Raw genomic sequence first — 6,235 nt, 5'->3', positions numbered from 1 at the left:
TTTTGTGAAATTCAATGGAAATGATTAGCCTGAGGAATCTGACGACCGACTACCATCGGGATGGTGTTTTTAAAAGATAACAATAGCAAAGGACAGACAAAGGAAAAATAGTTAAATTGTTAGGTAGGTAAAGATGATATGAAAAATCCCAATTGGATTTGGAATTTCCTAAAGTGGGGGACCACCTCAGAAGAAAACAATTCATATGAAGAAAAAATTATATTTTTTGAACACGAACGTCGAATTTCGGAATCACAAAGCAAAATCGCAATCTTTCAAATTTGGGAATTTCCCGTATTTTCAAAGTGCAGGGAGAACCTACCTGGTCTATTCTAAATTTTCAAACTTTATTTAAATAGTTTTTTTACATACCTCGAATGTATCGATTGCTTACATTTACGACAATGTCGTATATTACTTCGTACGACAATATTTTCCATATTTTTGTTTTTTTTTTTTTTTTTTTGCGTTGCGGATTATTGTTTTCTATATTTAAAATTGTTGTTGTTGTTGTTAAATGAAATATTGAAATTGAAATGCACAACTTCACTGCGATCTGACAAAGAAAGTAATGTTGTGTGAGAAGTTCACAACAACAATGGAGCCTCTTATCGGACCAGCCAGCACGCAACTGGTATGAAATATTGGGAATACCCTGCTAATGCAAAAAAAATATAACCGCAATTTTAAAAGTGAGTACCCACCTCCCAAGTAATCGTTGATAAAAATTCCACTTTATTTCGCTTCAAATAAAGGGGAGTACAGATTGCAACAAAAAAAATCAGGACTAATCGGAAAACAAGAATAATTGGGTGGGTGTTCGAAAGGTCTTCTCAAAAAAAAAAAAAAGATCCAAAGTCTATTTCTATTAGAGGTCGTCGGTCCATAAATTCAACGTTTTATAGAAGAATAAAAGAAAATTGAATTAATAGAAGATATTAATAGGATGTCGACAGATAAGTAGGCCAAAAGGGTATTTCTGTGGGGAATTTGAAAAAATTTTTGCTTGAGGTTTAGAGGCCATTAGGCGTTGATTTTTTAAATAGTTTTTGGAGTAGCCTTAATCAAGACCACATAATTTTTGGAGTAGCCTTCAAGGCCATAAGGCGTGGATTTTTTAAATATTTAAAAAAATTGTTTAAAAATCCACGCCTATTTGTGACCCTATTGTTTAAAAATCCACGCCTATTTGTGACCCTATTGTTTAAAAATCCACGCCTATTGGTGACCCTATTGTTTAAAAATCCACGCCTATTGGTGACCCTATTGTTTAAAAATCCACGCCTATTGGTGACCCTATTGTTTAAAAATCCACGCCTATTGGTGACCCTATTGTTTAAAAATCCACGCCTATTGGTGACCCTATTGTTTAAAAATCCACGCCTATTGGTGACCCTATGAAAAAATATTCTTTAAAAAATCCACGCCTATTGGTGACCCTTTGAAAAAATATTCTTTAAAAAATCCACGCCTATTGGTGACCCTATGAAAAAATATTCTTTAAAAAATCCACGCCTATTGGTGACCCTATTTTTAAAAATCCACGCCTATTGGTGACCCTATTGTTTAAAAATCCACGCCTATATATGGTGACCCTATTGTTTAAAAAACACACATCGCCTATTGGTGACCCTATTGTTTAAAAATCCACGCCTATTGGTGACCCTATTGTTTAAAAATCCACGCCTATTGGTGACCCTATTGTTTAAAAATCCACGCCTATTGGTGACCCTATTCATTAAAAATCCACGCCTGTTGGTGACCCTATTCATTAAAAATCCAAATCCATCCAAATTTCGTGCAAATCGGGAGATATATAGCGATTTTGGTGCACCATTTACCTAAAATCGGATGAAACTGTATATGGGAGCTACATCTAAATCTGGACCGATTTTCCCCATTTTCATTATGGGTCGTCCTTAGGTCAAATAAGTGACTTGTGTCATATATCTCCAAAACGGATCATAAATGCGACAATTTCACTTTAATAGACGAACGGACCTGAATACATCGATTTAGATAGTGATTCTATTGGGACCCGAACTCCACGAAATTTTACACGAGTAAAGAAATCTGGTCGAAGAATAAGAATGACTGTTCTGATGAATACCGGTCCATATTAAGTAAGTGGGTCAAATGGACCCAGACATTTGTGTGAAAATTTCACAAGTTCTATTCTATGGCATATATATTTACTCCTGACGGACGTTAGACCCAAAATAGTAGGTATATCCAAGAGGAGTTGTTGACATTGATTAGTATTGATTAGTATTGATTATCAAAATGAAGATTGGTATATCCAACTTTTACTCTGGACCAATATTAGGACTTGACCACCAATTTATCTCAAATTTGAACTACGTATTATTAAAAAAGATAATTACAATTTAATATCAAAAAAATAATAATTTAAATTTTTACCAATTTCACAGATCCCCCAAAATATGCCATTCCATGATCAGAATCTTGAAAGTTCCTGTTAAGTGCAAAATTTTGACAAATAGGCTCAATGTTCCTGTGTAAGAGCTGAATATTTCCGTGAGAGCTCAATATTTGACAGGTTTTAGACTAATTTCGAATTTTCTTACTTACTATAAAATGTTGGTCTTGTCTCCCTGATCAGGAAAATATATTACCTAAATGGAGGAAAAGTCCATACTTCCCGATATCTGATCTGTCTCTAAAGTTCCGAAATTTATATTACGGTCCTCCACTTAAGAAATTACTGTGATATATTTTTAAACCAAGGCCCTCCTCTCGGTAGTTAAAATCACACCATTTTTTTTTCCAAAAGCCCAAATTAACAGTCCCTCTTCCACGTTGGAAAACAAATAGAAAAAAACTTGAATTAAAAAAATTGTTGCTGGGCATCGTCGTTGACGTGTGTATGTATGCCTCATCATGCATTTTGGCATTAAAACCGTTATACGACACATTCCTCCTATAGCAAGCAAGCACGAACAAAACCCAATTGGAGTTTTTTTTCCATCCAACCATTTTCACTCTATATAATTGAATTTATTTCAAATATAACACAGATTTAATTTATAAATTATTTCAATAAAATAGAATAATTAATAAACTGTATCAACTTACCACTTTTTTCCTAAATTTCTTTGGATTTTCTTCACTAGTCACACACCACTTCTTCAATTTTTACCGCTCAATGACTGCAGTCTTGCAAATTTAAAGACGCTGTAAAGCACAGTTGCACAATTTGCTGAAAGAATGGCAAAGCAGGAAAACAGGGTTGCATTCGATGAAGTAATGATAATGACACAGTTGTAATGATTAGTGCAGAACGTAACGTATAGGGTAGACTGTAACGCATGGTAAAAGGAGTAATTATGGGAATGGAAGAGTTATAGGTTATTTCAATGAAATAAAACGAAATAATTATACAATAATTAATAATAAATGAAAATAATAATAAAAATAAGAAATAATCATTAAATTAAATTACATAATTATTAAGATTGTTGTTGCTATTTTATAAATTAATTAAATTAAAATTAAATGTGTGATTTTATTGTTCTGAAAATAATATTTTAAAAATCTATGCCTTATGTAGACCCATGAAAAAATTATTTCAAAGATCTACGCCTTATATTGACTTTTGAAAAAAATATTTAAAAAATCCACGCCTTATAAAGGCCTTTGAAAAAAACTATTTAAAAAATTCTGTAAGCATATATTTTCGTATTCTGTAAGCTTATATTTTCATGTTCGTTCAGATTACAAATCGTGCATATGTCATTCGAATTACTATTTCTTGCAAATAATTTTGAGTTAAAATTAGGTCAATGAGAGAAGGTCATTGACTTAACCCTCTCAAATCTAGATGACTCCGTCATCAGAAATTGGAGGGTATCTGATGAATGTTCCTTCTCGGATCATTTAAAAATTCTCTTCGAGTTCTTTTTTGACGGAGGTAAACAACAGCCTTATCGGAATCCAAGGAGAACAAATTGGGAGCTGACGAACTCCCAGCTGACTCTTAATACAAACTTACAAACAGCTGTGGAACTCAATGCGGCCGTAAAAAACCTAACGGACATTCTCCTTAGATGCCATAAGGAATCCTGTCCGCTCGCATACCCTTGGAAGAAATCTCAGCCAGTGTGGTGGAACAAGGAACTTGGTGGGGCATAAGTATAAACTCGACACTGATTGAAACTAGCTCCTATAGAGCTAGTTTCAACAACAATATGTCCCGCCAAGTATTTATCTGATCCTTGAGAAGATCTATACTGCGTGTTTGACTCTCTCGTATGTTCCGGATCTATGGAACGAGGTAGGGCAAGGCAGGGAAACCAAGCCACTCTGCCACAAAAGACTATAGACCCGTTAGTTTATCATCTTTTCTCCTCAAGACTGATCGACCTGGAGATTAGGAGTCGTATAGACACCACCTCTCTTAGCAAGTCACAACACGCAATTCCACAATTCTGTGGAATCTGCACTGCAGGAAGATGTACGCTACTTTGAGAGGAACATGGAAAAGTCAAATTTTACGCTGGCCGCCTTCTTAGATATAGAGGGAGCCTTTAACAACGTTAAACTTCAATTGTATGTTCGATCATACAATTTGACGAAGGGTTTGAAAAATAGGTTAATTTAACGGACAATGAATTCGTGTTTCTCCAAAGAAGTTTCTGCATCTATATATGCTTGTTTTCGATATTATTTCTACCATTAATTTGTAAGTTAATTTCTAAATTAAGAGATAGGTGATCTGAGAAGATTTTATTATCCACACTAAGAGTTGAAACAAACTGCAAAAAATTTTAATGAACATATATAGAAATCAATAACAGAACTCCCCATTACATCACAAAATGTGAAATTCCCATCAATATCTCCAGATGTTCTACCATTCAAAATGATACATGCAAAATCTGCAACAATTTTTAGAAGTTTTCTGCCATTTGTATTAATACATTTATCTTTCGATTGTCAGTATTCATTTATATTAGGGTAGTTTTGAATAATATTATTGTCTAGAATCTGCTCTTCAGCAATTCTTGCGTTTAGATCACCCACAGTACAGACATTTTCTGGTGAGAACTCTTATAAAAAGTTGTCAAGAAAAAATTATTTAAAAAATCCACCCCTAATATAGGTTTCTAAAATTTTTTTTTAAAAAATCCACGCCCAGTTTCGTAGATCTAAACGCATTTTTATTCTGTATTTCAATAAAATACTTGTTTAGGTGCAAATATTTACTGTTTTCCACAACATGCAATATATCGTACAATGTGAACACACCTCATATAAGATGCATATTGGCAAATATTATTGTTTTGCTTTTTCTTTTCGCAATACCATCATATAAAATAATTTAACAACAAATTCAAACAAATTTAATCATGAAATTTCAAACTAAATACATCTTACTAAAATATTTATAAAAAAATATATTTGAAAAAAAAAATGTGAATAGCACTTTAGCAGAAAAAACCACATGGTAGCATATTTTGGCATTTGTCAAAATTGGCAGATACTGAACACAGCCTAAAAATAGCACAACACAGCCCGAGTACCAAATGAACAAAGCTTTTCTCCTATTTTATTGTTATTTCATTTACAGAAACTCGTGCTCACACCAATACCAGCACACAAATGTCAAATTCAATTGGAATTCCCCTTCCCCCCACCAACAATCACACACACATTGGCATTTTTGGTTGGAGCAAAAATAGTATCTGTGTGTTATTTTTCTTGCGTATATATACACACAATATAAACATGATGGAATATATGTATATGAGATGAGAGAGGAAAATAGAGAGAGAGCGGGCGCCAACTAGAGTAAATGTTCTGTTAATCTTTGTTCTTTTATGAGATTGATTTTCGTAGCATGTTATGTGTATACTACCATGCGTTTTTTTGCTTTGCTTTACTTGACAGATAGATTTGTCTGATTGGCATGTGTTGTTGTGGTTTTTGTTGTTGAGAGCAAAATAAATAGCCAGAAAACCCCCCCAAGGAGAAGAATTCATAGAAAAGCATTTCTATTGAAAAATAAAACTATACAGAGCGAGAGAGAGAGGGGAAAGAGATTATTAAGCAGTTGTTGTTGTTGTTGCCTGTCAAACAACGTGAAGGAGAACAAAATCAAACAAGACAAGCAATCAGCCAATGAGAAGAGCATTTGAGTACCCCAGCTGTGTGTATATGTGACTGTGTGAGTGAGTGAGCGAGCAAATGAGACTGTAGAGAAAAAAGAAGAAGA

This window comes from Musca vetustissima, unplaced genomic scaffold (genome assembly GCF_032173495.1).
Source record: "Musca vetustissima isolate MV318-11 ecotype Yass unplaced genomic scaffold, APGP_CSIRO_Mvet_v1 utg195988, whole genome shotgun sequence".
Classification (NCBI taxonomy): domain Eukaryota; kingdom Metazoa; phylum Arthropoda; class Insecta; order Diptera; family Muscidae; genus Musca; species Musca vetustissima.
This window is presented reverse-complemented; position numbering follows the sequence as displayed.